The sequence below is a fragment of the Triticum dicoccoides genome, chromosome 6B, assembly GCF_002162155.2.
Source record: "Triticum dicoccoides isolate Atlit2015 ecotype Zavitan chromosome 6B, WEW_v2.0, whole genome shotgun sequence".
NCBI classification, from domain to species: Eukaryota; Viridiplantae; Streptophyta; class Magnoliopsida; order Poales; family Poaceae; genus Triticum; species Triticum dicoccoides.
This window is the reverse complement of record NC_041391.1, coordinates 411234494-411255607: the sequence shown is the minus strand read 5'-3', so window position 1 is coordinate 411255607 and position 21114 is coordinate 411234494.

Sequence of the window (21114 nt, the reverse complement as noted above, 5' to 3'; positions counted from 1 at the left end):
GAGAGGAGGGAGAAGAAACCATGAGGGGAGGGGAGGGGAGGGGAGGGGAGGAGGGAGGAGGGAGGAGGAGGTCGCCGGAGAGGAGGAGGAGGTCACCGGAGAGGAGAAGTATGGTGGAGGAGAGAAGGGAAGATGAAATGAAGAGAGGAGGAGAGGACCAGCCATATATACGGCATACTAATGGCGCACCGCGGGCAGGTGCGCCATTAGTAATTTTTTTTATTTTTTTGATTTATTTTGAATTTTGAAGGCGGGAAGATACTAATGGCGCACCACGGGCAGGTGCACCATTAGTAATTGTTTTTTTTATTTTTTTGACTTATTTTGAATTTTGAAGGAGGGAAGATACTAATGGCGCACCATGGTCAGGTGCGCCATTAGTAACTTTTTTTTTATTTTTTTGACTTATTTTGAATTTTGAAGGCGGGAAGATAGTAATGGCGCACCATGGGTAGGTGCGTCATTAGTAAGTTTGAATTTTTTTGATTTTTTTGCCTCTTTAGATCTTAAAAGCCCCGTATCTTTTTTTCTGTTAGGTTTTTGAGGATTTTGAAAATGTTTAACGGGGTTCCCTAAATTTGGATGTAACTTTTCGAGTAGATGATTTTTCATATAAAAAACTTTTTCATCCGAGTTAGTATGCAAAAGTTATGCCCATTTTTACAAATTCTCGCGAGATTTTGCAAATGAAGTCAAAATTCATATTTGCAAATTTTCCCAACAACTAGGCCACATATCACATGGGAAACTTATTTTCTTTTATTTTTTTGACATTTTTATCATTTTCTTTTATTTTTTTTAAAACTGAAAAGGCGATCCACAGTTGGGGGGGGGCATTCGGTGGAAGTGGTGGCCAAGGTTACTAATGGCGCACCGTGGCATGGTGCGCCATTACTAGTTTAACTAGTAATGGCGCACCACACCCACGGTGCGCCATTAGTATGTTTGGACAGGCGCACTAGTTCAAAAAAAAAATTGGTACTAATGGCGCACCGTGGGCAGGGTGCGCCATTAGTAGTTTCAACACTAATGGCGCATCAGAAGGTGGTGCGCCATTAGTATATACTAATGGCGCACCACATGTCTGGTGCGCCATTAGTGTCATTTCCATCTATAGCCCTTTTCCTAGTAGTGCTCCTCGACCCGGACCCACGCTGTCGCATTGCTCCGCCCTTGCCGTCATCCCGCTGCACTCGGATCCGCACCTCCCTTTGTTCTCTGCATCACCCGCGTCACCAGAGCAGGAGCTCCATCCGCCGCCGCGCCCTGCATCGCCTGAAGCCTCCCCTGCCGTCGGTTTTCGCGTCTGCTTCCTCTGCATCGTGGGTGTTACAAGTTGGTAATCAGAGCCATTCCCGACTTAGGAGCCCCCTGCTTGATCGAATCGCTGGCGTTGTTGAGTCTAGAAAAAAAATGTTTTGAGTCTTAGGATTAGATATATCGTTCTCGGAGAGTAGGATTCTTTTTACTCCTCAGTCCCTTTGTCGCTCTGATGAGGTCTCCTGACGTAGATATTTTGACTTTCCTCTCATAAAATTTCACTAAAGTTTATTTTTAGGATCACGCGGGTATCTTGGGATCGTTCCGATATTCTTATGACGAGAACATTGTTCTTGGTGCCTCCTGACATTTAGGGGTTGTGGCACTATCCCGAGGAGTTGAGCTCCGAGGTGTTTTCATCGTAATTTTATCGTTGCAGTTCTGGAATACCTGAGTTTTGCCGACATCGAAAATCTCTTTTATGCAGTTGTTGGCGAGATAACCTCGACGTCACCCAGTACTGGGGAGTTCGGGAGTATTGCCATAGCTCGTATAACGGATGCTTTTCGAAGGTTGCGGTACACGATTTCTGAAGGTTTCTTGGTTATGTGTTGACGAATGGATACAACTTGGATGTAGGGATTGTTAGTTTTGGGTGAGATATATATTGCTTCCTCTGTATCCCCAACACTAGATTGCATAACCAGAAAGTTTTGAGAGTTTTATAGGTGGGAATTCAAGTAGCTCTAGTTTTTATTTTTCCGATAGATGCATGATATGAGATTGGGGTTCGACGTCTAGTGGTCCGCCTATCCACGGTCATTTTTACAGTGGTCTAGTTGTGTCTTAAAGAGCCCTTGGCTATGCTGGTTCGGGGACACTTCGTATGTCATGTGCACTGCCTTGTACATGATGGTGATGTACGATCGAGCCCATGTGGGCCCCACCATGAAAACTTCGGACGAAATCTCTATCATATGTTTGCTTCCGGCTTATTCTGCAAGCCAAATCCTTTGTTTTGTTTTATTTGTGGTATTCGAGTTGCTTCGAAGTCAAATATTGAATCCATACCTTTCATAAACGGTGTTCTCATATTGCTATGTGAATACTCATCCTTCTTGATCATCGAGGTTGTCATGTTAATTCTTTTCCTACCGGCGTGCTTCTCTTCAAGTGGATCCGATCATTCTCCCCATCTGCAAGATCATTTCTAAGTTTTCTCCATGGTGTTTGTTTCATCCGTCCCAAGTTGCCTTTGTTTTCCCGCCCTCCCACCCTTTTCTTCAAGGACTTAGATTTCTTAATCATGTATCCCTTTTATTTGTGAGAAGTCTCTTCATTCTTGTCTTTCAATGTTCTTATCCGATGATTTCCCATGAAGATGCTCAACAACTTCAAGTTCATCATTCTTCATTCTCGTATTCTTTTCCGGTGGATTTAACTCAAGCTTTCAGTGTTGATCATATTCTTTTCCTCGTGTCAAATGCTTTCTCATGCCGGTGCACCTCTTAATCATCCACCTCTTGCTATTCATGGTTATCTCGAGTGCTGAAGATATCCCAGAAGATTCAAGTTTCTATTCGTAATCCTTTCAAGCTATTTCGAGGTCTTACCTTATTCAAGCCATTTAATTCAACCGGTGCAATCTCTCTTTTCAAGCAATCTTTTCAACGGTATTTCTCTTGAGTGGGCCCTAACCCACAGGTCTTTTTCCAGGATCTTACCTCACTCTCCTAATTTTCTCGGAGCTATTCCCAAATTCATTTCAAAGTTTGATGTAAGAATGAATTATCATCATTCAAATGTCTTTCTCCAAGATCTTTCAAATTTTTTCGTCGTTGGTTCAACCTTTCTAATTTTCATTCTGGAGTGTCTCAACAATTCATGGTGGTGGTTATCGTCGTCATTCTCGGATTTTGAAGACCAAAGAAGAGTTCCTCTTAAATCCTTACCCGTTCTTCCAGATTCATGGTTCTAGCTTTATGCCATCCTCATAATTGTTTTTGATTGTGGCAATTCTTTTCTTACCATCCGGAGCATTTCATGAGTTGTTTCCATTTCTTTCCTCTGAAGGCCATCATGCCATAATTCTTCATTCTCAGCGTGTAGCTATCGTTCTCCAAATCTTATCGGTGGTTTGTTCGAGATTCCTCTTCCTTTGTTATCGTATCAATTCATTCGTTCTTCCCAAATCCTACCGATGGTTGTTGAAGACCTTCCTCAAGTTTATGCTATATCTCTAGTAATCCTTTCAACGAGAATAAGTAGCATGCCTATCCGTTGCTTGTCATCAATTTAAATTGGTGAAGGATACGCATAACATAATTCTTATTATTGTTTCATCCAAGTAATCTAGTTTCTTCTTTCCAGAGTTGTTCATCATGTCATTTTTCTCGCTTCGAGATGTTTCATCTATTCTTTTCCGGAGTTCCAAGTTTTCCGCATTATCTTGTCGCGAAGCTCCATCTAAATCATCGCAAGGCTTCACCTTGTATTTTCAGCCTCTCTTTCTTTTTATCATCCTTTTATTACCGGAGTTCTTCATGGAGGCTCTACATGATGGTTTGTCAAGGATTCTTTTGATTCTTCAATTGTTCTTCAAGATTTCTCTTGAAGTTATGACCCGCCAAGCTACACTCTCAAATAAACATGGTGCTCAACACATGTTTTGTTTTGTGGAGTTCAAGCATTCGTCATCTTGCATTCGAAGTGCAATTCTTCCTACCTTATCTTTTGAGATGGTAATATGTCATTCTTGACAATTTCCTTTCATGCTTCATGATTCACATGTTGTCAGGAATGAGATATTTAAATCCATCATTTTCTCTTTGTTCAAGAGATCTTTTCAACCGTCAACCTCGTTGTTGGAGTTATCTTGTGTCATATTTCACCTAAAGCCTTCCCTAAGGAATGTTGCTATTGTGGTGCTTATCAATGATCCAAGTTTTATCCTATCCCCTCGGCGAAAGCAGTTTTCATCTCTTCATTGATCTCAAGCAAGCAATTTTTTCCGTTAGTGGCCGGTTGTCACCTCATAATTGTGAGATGTTTTCCATAATCCCACAACAAGCTTATCCTTTCGTTGTTGATTATCTAGCAACTCCATTGTAGCATTTCCTGTAAGCATGCTCTTTCAAGATCAAGTTTTCCTCTGTTCATTCCATTCCATTCTTTCATTTCTTCGGGAGGCATTGTTGTGTTGTGATCTTCACTCATCTTCTCGAATTGAGGATTGTGTTCTTTTCATGCTTACCCACTTAACCGGAGTGTCGTGTCCTCTTTTCAAGTTCTTTTCATCTTCTCAAGTCTTGCATCTCTTTTCAACTGGGGTGCTGTCCGAATCTGTTCTTCCTTGTTCCTTGTTTATCTCGTTTCACCCAGAGTGGTTCCAATTCCTTCTTGTCCATTGTACTCGTCATTCATAGTTTTGCAACCTCGAAGGTTCACATGGTGTTCCTTGTTTCTATTTTCTACCGCAATGCTCTCAATTGTGTTCAACTCTGTTATGTTATTTCTTTCAACTTTTCAACCTCTCAAGGTTCTTTAGTTTCACTCATTTGTCGAAGAAGCAACTTAGTTTTACCTCTTCTCTTCCTCTTCCATTTTATCTCCGGTGCCATCCTAGATCTCGGGATGAGATCCTCTTGTAGTGGTGGAGTGTTGTAACGCCCCGGATGTAACTTTCCACAATTGTAACTCCGACTCTTGCCATTTCCGGCTATGCGATATAATTTTTTTCTCCGTGGTTGGGTTTTTGTCTTTTGTTTTGCATTTTGTTCATGTCATGCATTTCATCTCCTGTCATCATCCGCATTGCATCCACGTGTTTTCTTAAAACTTGCATCCGCTCGTAGTTGCCGCTCCTCGCTTCTCTCCGTTGCGTTCGTTGACCGTTCCGAGACCAACCATGTTTTCGTTTCCCTCTTGTCAAACCACCTAACCTCTCTGCACAACCACTAACCCCTCTTGCGCGTGTCCGAAAACTGCTCCGAACCCGAACCGCTCAGTCATCACTGTTGCATTCAGATCATCTCCTAACATCTATAAAACATCTATGTTTTCTTATTTAGACTCCCTATCTATTTATTTCTCGACCGTCCGATTAAAATTGGAGGGACCCAAACGACCCCTATCCAAATCCACTCGGTATATATTCCGAACAAACCCTAGACTAAGCGTCCCATCAATCATTTCCTCCCCGCCGCCGCAAAAACCTCCACCTTGTCTCCTATTCGTTCTCCCCTCGCGATCTCCTGCGAGCCAATCACCAGCCTCATCCTCCCTGGTCCAAATCTATCCAGCCACCCACTTCCTCCATTGATCCACCGCATGAGAGCGAGTGCTCCCCTGTCTCCCTCGATCCTGCCGCGCCCATCTCCACCCGGCCCTGCCGACCACCTCGCCGGAGCACAACACCCTCGGAGCCTGGGTCCCGTGCCCTTTGTCGCCTCCCGAGCTCGTCCTCCTGTGGATCCCCTCAATCTCCTGCCTTGCCGCGTCTGCCTCGCGATCCAACCTCGTCCTCCAGCAGCTCTGAACGCCGTAGATGAGCCCCGTGCCTTCCCTTTCTTCCTCTCAAATTTCTCTCTTCTCTCTTTCTCAATGCTCTCTCTCTTTGTTGCAACAGGGAACCGAGCCACCATGTTCGTCGCCTTTGTTTCCCCCCCCACAAGGATACCGACTGCAGCCTCCTCGACCCAGATCCACGCCGTCGCATTGCTCTGCCCTCGTTGTCGTCCCGCTGCACTCGGATCCGCACCTCCCTTCGTTTTCTGCACTGCCCGCGTTACCAGAGCAGGAGCTCCATCCGCCGCCGTGCCCTGCATCGCCTGAAGCCTCCCCTGCCGTCGGCCTTCGCGTCTGCTTCCTCTGCATCGTGGGTGTTACAACACAGTAGTTTATCCTGGTTCGGGCCACCTTGCGGTGTAATACTCTACTCCAGCGTTTTGGTGGGTTACCTCGAGGGGCTGAGGAAGAACTAGTACAATGGATGAACTATCCTCAGGAGGTGAGGTGTTCTTGAGATCAAGGGAGCTAGTGAGGTGGCCGGGTGAGAATGGATCTGATCCCTCTTCTACTCTTTCTCTCCTGATTCCACCTTCCTCCCCCCCTTTTTGATGGTGGTGGCTACGTCCTATTTATAGTGGCCTTGGTCCTTCCCAATTGTTGGCGGGAAGGGATCTGACAACGGCCAGATTTGAAGGGGGATAGGAAGTACACCCTATCCTGACTAAGGTAGTCTTCGCCTACGAAAAGCCTCTGGTCATGACGCTGTAGTGCGCTCGGCGATGACCTCCGTCCTGCCATGCTGGAGGTCTTTGTCTTGTTGCACCAGAATGGAAACCTTTGGCTGATCCCTCGGGACTCTGCGCCTGCTGCTTGCCTCTTTTGCACCAAAGAGGAAACTAGTACTCTGGGCCCGCTGGTGCCCTCTTGGCCTTGGTCCTCATGGCTCACATCAGCTGAGCCTCGTGAGGTGCACCTTTGTCGGTGTACTAGAGTAGGGGTACCCTAGTATCCCGAACTTGTGCACGGGCAGTTGCAGCACCCCATGGCAAGGCTTGCCGGGTGACCGCCAAGGTCCTCCGTGGTTCCTTTGGAGCCATTCAAGAACAAAGTATTCAAGACAAGGAGACAAGGCCCCGGCAAGAGGAGCTTGCCGGGAAGGCCGACCGAGGCATCTCAAGGAACTTGCCGCGACGCGCCACGCGTCCCGGCAAGGCCCGGTGAGCGACAAGCTTCCGGACGCGACAAGACAACGACCGCGGCAAGCGGCCACTCTGTGCCCATGCTCCAGCGCATCCACCAACGTGTCGCCCTGGGGCCTTTCCAGGAGCACGTGGCGGGAGGCTGTGCAGCCAGCGGTGCGTGGTGGCATGCGATGCTGACAAGATTGCCATCGTGGCAAGCGGTGGCGCCCCTGACGGCCCCTTTTTACACTGTTTGGGCGATGCAGACGGGCATTTAATGCCTTTGTCCCCTGCCGTCAAGGTTAGGTAGGATGCACTGTACAGGTAACTGTACCAACCACCTCTCTTTTTACGTTTTTACCCTTGTTTACGTTGCCACCTGTCGGTGACCCCTTGAGCATATAAAAGGAGGCCCATGCGCAACGTAGAAAGGGTTCGGTTCAGTTCGAAGCCAGAAAAACACTCACACTTGGTCTCGTTAGCTGCTCGTGTGTACTGTAGCACTCAGCGCTCCCGAGCAAGAACACAATACAATCAGACAAGCAGCAGTAGGAGTATTATCTCTCCGGAGAGCTCCGAAGCTGGGTAAACTGCTCGTGTGCTTCGCCTCGATCTGCTCTTCGTGCGACCTCCTCCCCTCGCCGAACCGAAAGGGGCTCGGTCCGCCGGTCCCATAGGTGTTCATGGATCAGTTTCCCCGACATCTTTGGCGCGCCAGGTAGGGGGTAGAGATTGTGTGAACCTGATCCAGCGTTCACACGAGCTAGATCTTCATCTTCCTCGTCGACATGCCACCGAAGAAGAAGGCTTCGGAGACAGGTGCTCCGTCCACGTTGATCCCACCACCACCGGAACAAACGAATGGTGGGGTAGACGCCGGCGGAAAAACGGACACCGACGAGGGAGCTCACGGTGCTGCTAGGCCCAAGGACAAGGCTGCGCAGACCTCGGCGTCCGTACATGTTCCGCGCCCATCTCAGGAGGCGCAGGACCGACAGCGTCATGGTATTCACAGTACCATACGCTTGTTGGACCAAGATCGAGCTGGTGGATCTCGGGGCGCTCAAGACCAGCATGCACGCCAACATACTGGCACGAGCGAGACACGGTCGCCTGGACAGGGTACTGCTCCTTCTAACATAGTTAGAAGTCCGAGCATATCCCACTCCTCGCACCGTTCGCCACTGCCGCCCACCACTCCAGCAGAAGCTTTGGAGCAAGCTCAACTGCTCCTGGATTACCCTCCAACATCAGACAAGATCGACGGATGGAGGGCCACCATTCAGAGTCTCATCGGCTTCGCCAACGGTGACACTCCACTGCAGCCGAGTACATCGCTGCCGCGGCAGGACCGCCAGGCACGAGCCGATGACGACGAAGCCGGTGGGGGTGCAACCATCAGGCACTCTCCACCCCGAGGGCCAAGATCGCCGACTCGCCGGATCAACCTCGACAGCGACTCCACCGCATCGTCAGATCCACGAGCTCGTCGTGATCAGCGCCAAGTTCTCCATGAACGACAGCAAGAAGACGCTCGTACTCGCATCGAGCTCCGAAGAGAAGCGCGGCGTCAATCTGACCAGCGCGCTGGGCCCTCTGTCGACATGCATGCGCCAGGGGAACCAGGCGACTTGCCGTACGCGGTAGGTTGCCCTGCATTCACTCGTGAGCTGCGGCAAGTCCAGTGGCCCAGCAGGAAGAATTTCAAGCCAGACGTACCAGAGAAGTATGACGGCAAGACGCATCCATCGGACTGTTGGAAATATGTCCTAGAGGCAATAATAAACGTATTATTATATTTCATTGTTCATGATAATTGTCTTTTATTCATGCTATAACTGTATTATCCGGAAATCGTAATACACGTGTGAATACTTAGACCACACAATGTCCCTGGTAAGCCTCTAGTTGACCAGCTCGTTGTGATCAACAAATAGTCATGGTTTCCTGACTATGGACATTGGATGTCGTTGATAACGGGATCACATCATTAGGAGAATGATGTGATGGACAAGACCCAATCCTAAGCATAGCATAAAAGATCGTGTAGTTCGTTTTGCTAGAGCTTTGCAAGTGTCAAGTATCTCTTCCTTCGACCATGAGATCGTGTAACTCCCGGATACCGTAAGAGTGCCTTGGGTGTACCAAACGTCACAACATAACTGGGTGACTATAAAGGTGCATTACATGTATCTCCGAAAGTAGCTGTTGGGTTGACACGGATCGAGACTGGGATCTGTCACTCCGTATGACGGAGAGGTATCTCTGGGCCCACTCGGTAATGCATCATCATAATGAGCTCAATGTGACCAAGGTGTTGGACACGGGATCATGCATTACGGTACGAGTAAAGTGACTTGCCGGTAACGAGACTGAACAAGGTATTGGGATACCGACGATCGAGTCTCGGGCAAGTAACGTACCGATTGACAAAGGGAATTGCATACAGGGTTTGATCAAATCCTCGACATAGTGGTTCATCCGATGACAACATCGAGGAGCATGTGGGAGCCATCATGGGTATCCAGATCCCGCTGATGGTTATTGACTGAGAGAGTCTCGGTCATGTCTGCATGTCTCCCGAACCCGTAGGGTCTACACACGTAAGGTTCAGTTACGCTAGGGTTATAGGGATATGTATATGCAGTAACCCGAATGTTGTTCGGAGTCCCGGATGAGATCCCGGACGTCACGAGGAGTTCCGGAATGGTCCGGAGGTAAAGATTTATATATGGGAAGTCCTGTTTCGGGCATCGGGACAAGTTTCGGGGTTATCGGTATTGTACCGGGACCACCGGAAGGGTCCCGGGGGTCCACCGGGTGGGTCCACCTGTCCTAGGGGGCCACATGGGCTGTAAGGGGGTGCGCCTTGGCCTAATGGGCCAAGGGCACCAGCCCCACATAGGCCCATGCGCCTAGGGTTTAAGGGGGCAAGAGTCCTAGGAGGGTAAGGCACCTCCTAGGTGCCTTGGGGGGAGGGAAAACCCCCCTTGGCCGCCGCACCCCCTAGGAGATTGGATCTCCTAGGGCTGGCCACCCCCCCTTGGCACCCCTATATATAGTGGGGGAGGGGAGGGACTTCATACCTGAACGCCCTAGCCTTTGGTTGCCTCCTTCTCCCTCCCCAACACCTCCTCCACCTCCATAGTGCTTAGCGAAGCTCTGCCGGAGTACTGCAGCTCCATCAACACCACGCCGTCGTGCTGCTGCTGGTGCCATCTCCCTCAACCTCTCCTCCCTTCCTTGCTGGATCAAGAAGGAGGAGACGTGGCTGTTCCGTACGTGTGTTGAACGCGGAGGTGCCGTCCATTTGGCGCTGGTCATCGGTGATTTGGATCACGTCGAGTACGACTACATCATCACCTTGCAAGCTTCCGCACGCGATCTACAAGTGGTATGTAGATGCAAACTCTCTCCCTAGACTCGTTGCTTAGATGAACTCATGGATGGATCTTGGTGAAACCGTAGGAAAAATTTTAATTTTCTGCAACGTTCCCCAACAGTGGCATCATGAGCTAGGTCTATGCGTAGTTCTCTTTGCACGAGTAGAACACAACTTTGTTGTGGGCGTGGATTTTGTCATCTTACTTGCCTCTACTAGTCTTTTCTTGCTCAACGGTATTGTGGGATGAAGCGGCCCGGACCAACCTTACACGTACTCTTACGTGAGACCGGTTCCACCGACTGACATGCACAAGTTGCATAAGGTGGCTGGCGGGTGTCTGTCTCTCCCACCTTAGTTGGAGCGGAATCGATGAACAGGGCCCTTATGAAGGGTAAATAGAAGTTGACAAAATCACGTTGTGGTGATTCGTAGGTAAGAAAACGTTCTTGCTAGAACCCAATTGCAGCCACGTAAAAGATGCAACAACAATTAGAGGACGTCTAACTTGTTTTTGCAGCGATTGATCATGTGATGTGATATGGCCAGAAGTTGTGATGAATGATGAATTGTGATGTATGAGATCATGTTCTTTGTAATAGGATTCACGACTTGCATGTCGATGAGTATGACAACCGGCAGGAGCCATAGGAGTTGTCATTATTTTTTGTATGACCTGCGTGTCATTGAATAACGCCATGTAAACTACTTTACTTTATTGCTAAACGTTAGTCATAGAAGTAGAAGTAGTCGTTGGCGTGTTCGTTGGCGTGACAACTTCATGAAGACACGATGATGGAGATCATGATGATGGAGATCATGGTGTGAAGCCGGTGACAAGATGATCATGGAGCCCCGAAGATGAAGATCAATGGAGCTATATGATATTGGCCATATCATGTCACAACTATATAATTGCATGTGATGTTTATTATGTATTATGCATCTTGTTTACTTAGGACGCCGGTAGTAAATAAGATGATCCCTTATAAAATTTCAAGAAGTGTTCTCCCCTAACTGTGCACCGTTGCTACAGTTCGTCGTTTCTAAGCACCACGTGATGATCGGGTGTGATGGATTCTTACGTTCACATACAGCGGGTGTAAGACAGTTTTACACAGCGAAAACACTTAGGGTTAACTTGACGAGCCTAGCATGTGCAGACATGGCCTCGGAACACGGAGACCGAAAGGTCGAACACGAGTCGTATGGAAGATACGATCAACATGAAAATGTTCACCGACGATGACTAGTCCGTCTCACGTGATGATCGGACACGGACTAGTCGACTCGGATCGTGTAACACTTAGATGACTAAAGGGATGTCTAATCTAAGTGGGAGTTCATAATTTGATTAGAACTTTATTATCATGAACTTAGTCTAAAACCTTTGCAAATATGTCTTGTAGATCAATGGCCAACGCTAATGTCAACATGAACTTCAACGCGTTCCTAGAGAAAACCAAGCTGAAAGATGATGGCAGCAACTATACGGACTGGGTCCGGAACCTGAGGATCATCCTCATAGCTGCCAGGAAACAATATGTCCTAGAAGGACCGCTAGGTGACGCTCCCGTCCCAGAGAACCAAGACATTATGAATGCTTGGCAATCTCGCGCTGATGATTACTCCCTCGTTCAGTGCGGCATGCTTTACAGCTTAGAATCGGGGCTCCAAAAGCGTTTTGAGCATCACGGAGCATATGGGATGTTCGAAGAGCTGAAACTAGTTTTTCAAGCTCATGCCCGGGTCGAGAGATATGATGTCTCCGACAAGTTCTACAGTTGTAAGATGGAGGAGAACAGTTCTGTCAGTGAGCACATCCTGAAGATGTCTGGGTTGCACAACCGTATGACCCAGCTGAACATTAACCTCCCAGATGAGGCGGTCATTGACAGAATCCTCCAGTCGCTCCCACCAAGCTACAAGAGCTTTGTGATGAACTACAACATGCAGGGAATGGAAAAGACCATTCCTGAAGTGTTCTCGATGCTGAAGTCAGCAGAGGCTGAAATCAAGAAAGAACATCAAGTGTTGATGGTCAATAAGACCACTAAGTTCAAGAAGGGCAAGGGTAAGAAGAACTTCAAGAAGGACGGCAAAGATGTTGCCGCGCCTGGTAAGCCAGTTACCGGGAAGAAGTCAAAGAATGGACCCAAGCCTGAGACTGAGTGCTTTTATTGCAAGGGGAAGGGTCACTGGAAGCGGAACTGCCCCAAATACTTAGCGGATAAGAAGGCCGGCAACACCAAAGGTATATTTGATATACATGTGATTGATCTGTACCTTACCAGTACTCGTAGTAACTCCTGGGTATTTGATACCGGTGCCGTTGCTCATATTTGTAACTCACAGCAGGAGCTGCGGAATAAACGGAGACTGGCGAAGGACGAGGTGACGATGCGCGTCGGGAATGGTTCCAGAGTCGATGTGATCGCCGTCGGCACGCTGCCTCTATATTTACCTACGGGATTAGTTTTGAACCTTAATAATTGTTATTTAGTGCCAAGTTTGAGCATGAACATTGTATCTGGATCTCGTTTAATACGAGATGGCTACTCATTTAAGTCTGAGAATAATGGTTGTTCGATTTATATGAGAGATATGTTTTATGGTCATGCTCCGATGGTCAATGGTTTATTCTTAATGAATCTTGAGCGTAATATTACACATGTTCATAGTGTAGATGCCAAAAGATTTAAAGTTGATAACGATAGTCCCACATACTTGTGGCACTGCCGCCTTGGTCACATTGGTGTCAAGCGCATGAAGAAGCTCCATGCCGATGGACTTTTAGAGTCTCTTGATTATGAATCGTTTGACACGTGCGAACCATGCCTCTTAGGTAAAATGAACAAGACTCCGTTCTCCGGAACAATGGAGCGAGCAACCAACTTGTTGGAAATCATACATACCGATGTGTGCGGTCCAATGAGCGTTGAGGCTCGCGGAGGATATCGTTATGTTCTCACTCTCACAGATGACTTGAGTAGATATGGGTATGTCTACTTAATGAAACACAAGTCTGAGACCTTTGAAAAGTTCAAGGAATTTCAGAATGAGGTAGAGAATCAACGTGACCGAAAGATAAAATTCTTACGATCAGATCGTGGAGGAGAATACTTAAGTCACGAATTTGGTACACACTTAAAGAAATGTGGAATCGTTTCACAGCTCACGCCGCCTGGAACACCTCAGCAAAACAGTGTGTCCGAACGTCGTAATCGCACTCTATTGGATATGGTGCGGTCTATGATGTCTCTTACCGATTTACCGCTATCATTTTGGGGATACGCTCTAGAGACAGCTACATTCACTTTAAATAGGGCACCGTCTAAATCCGTTGAGACGACACCGTATGAATTATGGTTTGGAAAGAAACCTAAGCTGTCGTTTCTAAAAGTTTGGGGATGCGAAGCTTATGTCAAGAAACTTCAACCTGAAAAGCTCGAACCCAAGTCGGAAAAATGCGTATTCATAGGATACCCTAAGGAAACTATAGGGTATACCTTCTACTTAAGATCCGAAGGCAAGATCTTTGTTGCCAAGAACGGATGCTTTCTGGAAAAAGAGTTTCTCTCGAAAGAAGTAAGTGGGAGGAAAGTAGAACTCGATGAAGTACTACCTCTTGAGCGGGATAGTGACGCAGCACAGGAAACCGTTCCTGTGATGCCCACACCAACTGAAGAGGAAAACCATGATAATGATCAAAGTACTTCGGATCAAGTTACTGCTGAACTTCGTAGGTCCACAAGGACACGTTCCGCACCAGAGTGGTACAGCAACCCTGTCCTGGAAATCATGTTGTTAGACAACAATGAACCTTCGAACTATGAAGAAGCAATGGCGGGCCCGAATTCCAACAAATGGCTTGAAGCCATGAAATCCGAGATAGAATCCATGTATGAAAACAAAGTATGGACTTTGACAGACTTGCCCGATGATCGGCGAGCGATAGAAAACAAATGGATCTTTAAGAAGAAGACGGACGCGGATGGTAATGTTACCATCTATAAAGCTCGACTTGTCGCTAAGGGTTATCGACAGGTTCAAGGGATTGACTACGACGAGACATTCTCTCCCGTAGCGAAGCTAAAGTCCGTCCGAATCATGTTAGCAATTGCCGCATACTATGATTATGAGATATGGCAGATGGACATCAAAACAGCATTCCTTAACGGGCATCTTAAGGAAGAACTGTATATGATGCAGCCGGAAGGTTTTGTCGATCCTCGGAACGCTAACAAAGTATGCAAGCTCCAGCGATCCATTTATGGACTGGTGCAAGCATCTCGGAGTTGGAACATTCGCTTTGATGAAATGATCAAAGCGTTTGGGTTTATGCAGACTTATGGAGAAGCCTGCGTTTACAAGAAAGTGAGTGGGAGCTCTGTAGCATTTCTCATATTATATGTAGATGACATACTCCTGATGGGAAATAATATAGAATTTCTGGACAGCATTAAGGCCTACTTGAATAAGTGTTTTTCAATGAAGGACCTTGGAGAAGCTGCTTATATATTAGGCATCAAGATCTATAGAGATAGATCGAGACGCCTCATAGGTCTTTCACAAAGCACATACCTTGATAAGATTTTGAAGAGATTCAGAATGGATCAGTCCAAGAAGGGGTTCTTGCCTATGTTACAAGGTATGAGACTGAGCTCAGCTCAGTCACCGACCACGGCAAAAGATAAAGAAGAGATGAGTGTCATCCCCTATGCTTCAGCCATATGATCTATTATGTATGCCATGCTGTGTACCAGACCCGATGTAAACCTTGCCGTAAGTTTGGTAGCAAGATACCAAAGTAATCCCGGCAAGGAACACTGGACAGCGGTCAAGAATATCCGGAAGTACCTGAAAAGGACAAAGGACATGTTTCTCGTTTATGGAGGAGACGAAGAGCTCGTCGTAAAGGGTTACGTCGATGCTAGCTTCGACTCAGATCTGGATGACTCTAAGTCACAAACCGGATACGTGTATATGTTGAATGGTGGAGCAGTAAGCTGGTGCAACTGCAAGCAGAGCGTCGTGGCGGGATCTACGTGTGAAGCGGAGTACATGGCAGCCTCGGAGGCAGCACATGAAGCGATTTGGGTGAAGGAGTTCATCACCGACCTAGGAGTCATACCCAATGCGTCGGGGCCGATCAAACTCTTCTGTGACAACACTGGAGCTATTGCCCTCGCAAAGGAGCCCAGGTTTCACAAGAAGACCAGGCACATCAAGCGTCGTTTCAACTCCATCCGTGAAAATGTTCAAGATGGAGACATAGAGATTTGCAAAGTGCACACGGATCTGAATGTCGCAGATCCGCTGACTAAACCTCTCTCGCGTGCAAAACATGATCAACACCAGAACTCTATGGGTGTTCGATTCATCACAATGTAACTAGATTAGTGACTCTAGTGCAAGTGGGAGACTGTTGGAAATATGCCCTAGAGGCAATAATAAAAGTATTATTATATTTCATTGTTCATGATAATTGTCTTTTATTCATGCTATAACTGTATTATCCGGAAATCGTAATACACGTGTGAATACTTAGACCACACAATGTCCCTGGTAAGCCTCTAGTTGACCAGCTCGTTGTGATCAATAGATAGTCATGGTTTCCTGACTATGGACATTGGATGTCGTTGATAACGGGATCACATCATTAGGAGAATGATGTGATGGACAAGACCCAATCCTAAGCATAGCATAAAAGATCGTGTAGTTCGTTTTGCTAGAGCTTTGCAAGTGTCAAGTATCTCTTCCTTCGACCATGAGATCGTGTAACTCCCGGATACCGTAAGAGTGCCTTGGGTGTACCAAACGTCACAACGTAACTGGGTGACTATAAAGGTGCATTACATGTATCTCCGAAAGTAGCTGTTGGGTTGACACGGATCGAGACTGGGATTTGTCACTCCGTATGATGGAGAGGTATCTCTGGGCCCACTCGGTAATGCATCATCATAATGAGCTCAATGTGACCAAGGTGTTGGACACGGGATCATGCATTACGGTACGAGTAAAGTGACTTGCCGGTAACGAGACTGGACAAGGTATTGGGATACCGACGATCGAGTCTCGGGCAAGTAACGTACCGATTGACAAAGGGAATTGCATACAGGGTTTGATCAAATCCTCGACATAGTGGTTCATCCGATGACAACATCGAGGAGCATGTGGGAGCCATCATGGGTATCCAGATCCCGCTGATGGTTATTGACTGAGAGAGTCTCGGTCATGTCTGCATGTCTCCCGAACCCGTAGGGTCTACACACTTAAGGTTCAGTTACGCTAGGGTTATAGGGATATGTATATGCAGTAACCGGAATGTTGTTCGGAGTCCCGGATGAGATCCCAGACGTCACGAGGAGTTCCGGAATGGTCCGGAGGTAAAGATTTATATATGGGAAGTCCTGTTTCGGGCATCGGGACAAGTTTCGGGGTTATCGGTATTGTACCGGGACCACCGGAAGGGTCCCGGGGGTCCACCGGGTGGGTCCACCTGTCCCGGGGGGCCACATGGGCTGTAAGGGGGTGCGCCTTGGCCTAATGGGCCAAGGGCACCAGCCCCACATAGGCCCATGCGCCTAGGGTTTAAGGGGGCAAGAGTCCTAGGAGGGTAAGGCACCTCCTAGGTGCTTTGGGGGGAGGGAAAACCCCCCTTGGCCGCCGCACCCCCTAGGAGATTGGATCTCCTAGGGCCGGCCACCCCCCCTTGGCACCCCTATATATAGTGGGGGAGAGGAGGGACTTCATACCTGAACGCCCTGGCCTTTGGTTGCCTCCTTCTCCCTCCCCAACACCTCCTCCACCTCCATAGTGCTTAGCGAAGCTCTGCCGGAGTACTGCAGCTCCATCAACACCACGCCGTCGTGCTGCTGCTGGTGCCATCTCCCTCAACCTCTCCTCCCTTCCTTGCTGGATCAAGAAGGAGGAGACGTGGCTGTTCCGTACGTGTGTTGAACGCGGAGGTGCCGTCCGTTTGGCGCTGGTCATCGGTGATTTGGATCACGTCGAGTACGACTACATCATCACCTTGCAAGCTTCCGCACGCGATCTACAAGTGGTATGTAGATGCAAACTCTCTCCCTAGACTCGTTGCTTAGATGAACTCATGGATGGATCTTGGTGAAACCGTAGGAAAATTTTTAATTTTCTGCAACGTTCCCCAACACGGAGTTCCTCAGCATCTACACCATCGCGGTGCAAGCTGCCGGGGGGCGGGACGACAAGATCCTTGCCAACTACTTCCCGCTGGTGCTCAAGCCCAATGTCAGATCCTGGCTCATGCATTTGCCGGACAACTCCATATCTTCCTGGGCAGATCTGTGTCATCAGTTTGTCGGCGCCTTTATAGGCGGCCACAAGCCTCATGGCCAAGAGAGTGACCTTCATCTGCTCACCCAGAAGGAAGGAGAGCCCCTGCACAAGTACATTCAGAGATTCAGCCGTGTACAGCACAACATCCCAGATGTCCACCCTGCCGCGGTAATCAGCGCGTTCCATCAGAACATGCGGAACCGCAGAATGCGGGACGAGATGGCGATGTGCAAGATCAGAGACGTCAGTGAGCTATATGCCCTGGCCGACAAGTGTGCACGTGCTGAGGAGGGGAGGAGACTCCCCGGAGAGAATATAGAAGCAGGAGGATCTGATAGTGAAGATGCTGCCCCGGCAAGGAAAAACAGGCGGTGAACAACAGGAAAAAGAAAGGCAAAGATGTGCTAGTTGTTGAGCAGTCCGGCAACGGAGGTGGCGCCAAGAAAGCCAAACCTGGTAGCTCCGGCAAGGAGATTGCCGCAGGCACCGACTACCAGGCTGTGGCGGCCGCCGACAAGCAAGACGGCAACAACAAGCAGTATTGCAAGATCCACCGCACCAAGGGCCATGACCTCCAGAGCTGCAAGAAGGTCGAGCAGCTTGTTGAGCAGCAGAAGGCTGAATACGAGCAACGCGACAAGGAGAAGGCCCAGGAAGGTGCTGGAGGATCCGGCAAGAAACGCCCCGGCCGGGGAGGACGCCGCGGCAACGCCAAGCAGCGGCAAGGAGACAGACCTCCCCGCGACCGCGACAAGGACGAAGATGACGACGACGATGAAGACATGGATGATGAGGAGACCGATGAGCAGGAGTTCCAGAAAGCCACAGAGGTCCTGTGCGTTGACGGCGGTGCTTCTCTGCATACTTCACACCGCCAGCTCAAGCAATGGGTGCGGGAAGTCAATGCAGCAGAACCACCCGTCGAGTCACGCAAGCCTCTGAAATGGTCCAGCACGCCTATCATCTTTGATATTGAGGACCACCCTGATCGCATAACTGCGGTCGGGTGCTTGCGGATGTTGGTTTCACCAACTATCCGCAACCTCAAAGTCACTAAGATGCTAGTTGACGGCGGGGCCGGCTTGAACCTGATTTCCTCCGCGGTACTCCAGAAACTCCAGATCCCAGACAGCGAGCTCGAAGAGACCGGCACATTCCAAGGAATTAATCCGGGAAGGAGCAAGACGAAGGGAAAGATCACGTTGCCAGTGACATTTGTCAGCAAATTGAACTTCAGGACTGAGAGGGTCACTTTTGACGTCGCTGACTTTCCATTGCCTTACAATGGGATACTCGGCCGTCCAGCACTCGCCAAATTCATGGCAGCCTCTCACTATGCATACAACATACTAAAGATGCCAAGCCCGATAAGTGTCATCTCTGTCCATGGCGACAAGAAGGATGCCCTTATCTGCGCCGACAAGATCTACCGGGAAGCAGCAGCCGCAACAGATCGCAAATCACTTGCCGCTGAAGCTCCCGGGGGGAAGAAGAAGACCAAGTCTAGCAAGAGTTCTGATGCCCACTCCGGCAAGCGCACCTCTTCGGAGTGCTGCGCTACCGTCGAGGACGCACCATCGAGCTCCACCGGCAAGTGTAAGAAGGCAATGGCAGCTCCACCAGAGACCAAGAAGGTGTCCGCCAAGGAGGACGACACTGGTGGTACCTTCACCATCAGTGCCACTCTCGACCCCAAATAGGAAAGCGCGCTCGTTTCTTTCCTGCGGGCGAACATCGACGTGTTTGCATGGCAACCGTCTGACATCCCCGGTGTTCCCAGGAAAGTAATTGAGCACCACCTTGCCGTCTGTCCTCATGCGCGGCCTGTCAAGCAGAAAGTCAGGAAACAGGCAGTGGAGCGCCAAGAATTCATCGCAGAAGAAATCAAGAAGTTGGAAGCAGCAGGCCTTGTCAGAGGAGTGCTCCATCCTACGTGGCTGGCCAATCCTGTAGTCGTGCGCAAGGCTAACGGGAAATGGAGGCTTTGTATCGACTTTACTGATGTCAATAAAGCATGTCCCAAAGACCCATTTCCCTTGCTGCGCATTGACCAGATTGTTGACTCCACGGCCGGATGTGACTTGCTTTCATTTCTTGATGCATACTCAGGATACCATCAGATCTTCATGGCAGAAGAGGATGAGGAAAAGACCGCATTCATCACCCCATGTGGCACATACTGTTTTGTAGGGATGCCTTTCGGTTTAAAGAATGCTGGTTCAACATTTGCAAGGGTAGTCCACCACGCTTTTGAGCCGCAAATGCACAGAAATGTGGAAGCCTACATGGATGACATAGTGGTCAAAAGCAAGGACAAGGCGACCCTGATTCAAGATTTAGACGAAACCTTTGCAAATCTACGCAAGATCAACCTCAAGTTGAACCCCGAGAAGTGTGTGTTTGGAGTCCCCTCCGGCAAGCTTCTCGGGTTCTTCGTGTCTCAGCGGGGAATTGAAGCCAACCCCGACAAGATCAAGGCCATTGAGCAGATTGAAGCACCAAAGCGCGTCAAGGATGTACGAAGGCTTGCCGGTTGCATGGCTGCTCTCAGCAGGTTTATCTTTAGATCTGCTGAGCGCGCCCTGCCATTTTTCAAAATATTGAAAAAGGCAAGTCCAATGAAATGGACTCCGGAGGCGGAGGCTGCGCTGCAGGACTTGAAGAGATACCTGTCCTCCACTCCCACACTTGTTGCACCTAAGCCACAAGAGAAGTTGCTGCTGTATATAGCGGCAACCAATCAATTGGTTAGTGCTGCGTTAGTGGCAGAGAGGGAGGCAGATGATGAGCCAGCAACCACGGCAGATGCATCCAGCGACAAGCAGGGGGCTTCGCCGGCAAGCTCTGGTCCCGACAAAGATGGATCTGCGCAGGCATGTGAGAAGATGCAGAAGAGAATGGTGCAGCGCCCAGTTTACTTTGTCAGTTCCCTTCTACAGGGGGCTAGGTCAAGGTACTCTGGTGTGCAGAAATTGCTTTTCGGCCTGCTCATGGCCTCAAGAAAGCTGCGCCATTACTTCCAAGCACATGAGATCACAGTCGTCACTCGTTTTCCGCTGAAGAGGATACTGCAAAATCCAGAAGCGACAGGCAGGATTGTCGAGTGGGCACTGGAACTGTCAAGATTTGGCCTCAAGTTTGAGAGCACTTCAACTATCCAAAGCAGAGCATTGGCGGAGTTCATAGCAGAATGGACACCAACACAAGATGAAGAAATTCCAAAAACAAGCATCCCCGTCAAGGAAGCAAGCAAAGAGTGGCTGATGTACTTTGATGGTGCTTTCTCGCTTCAAGGCGCCGGTGCGGGCGTGCTACTTGTCGCGCCCACCAGAGAGCACCTCAAGTACGTAGTCCAGATGCACTTTCCAAAGGAGCAAGGAACGAACAATACTGCAGAGTATGAAGGTTTGCTTGCCGGTCTCAGGATCGCAGCAGACCTTGGGATCAAGAAGCTCATTGTCA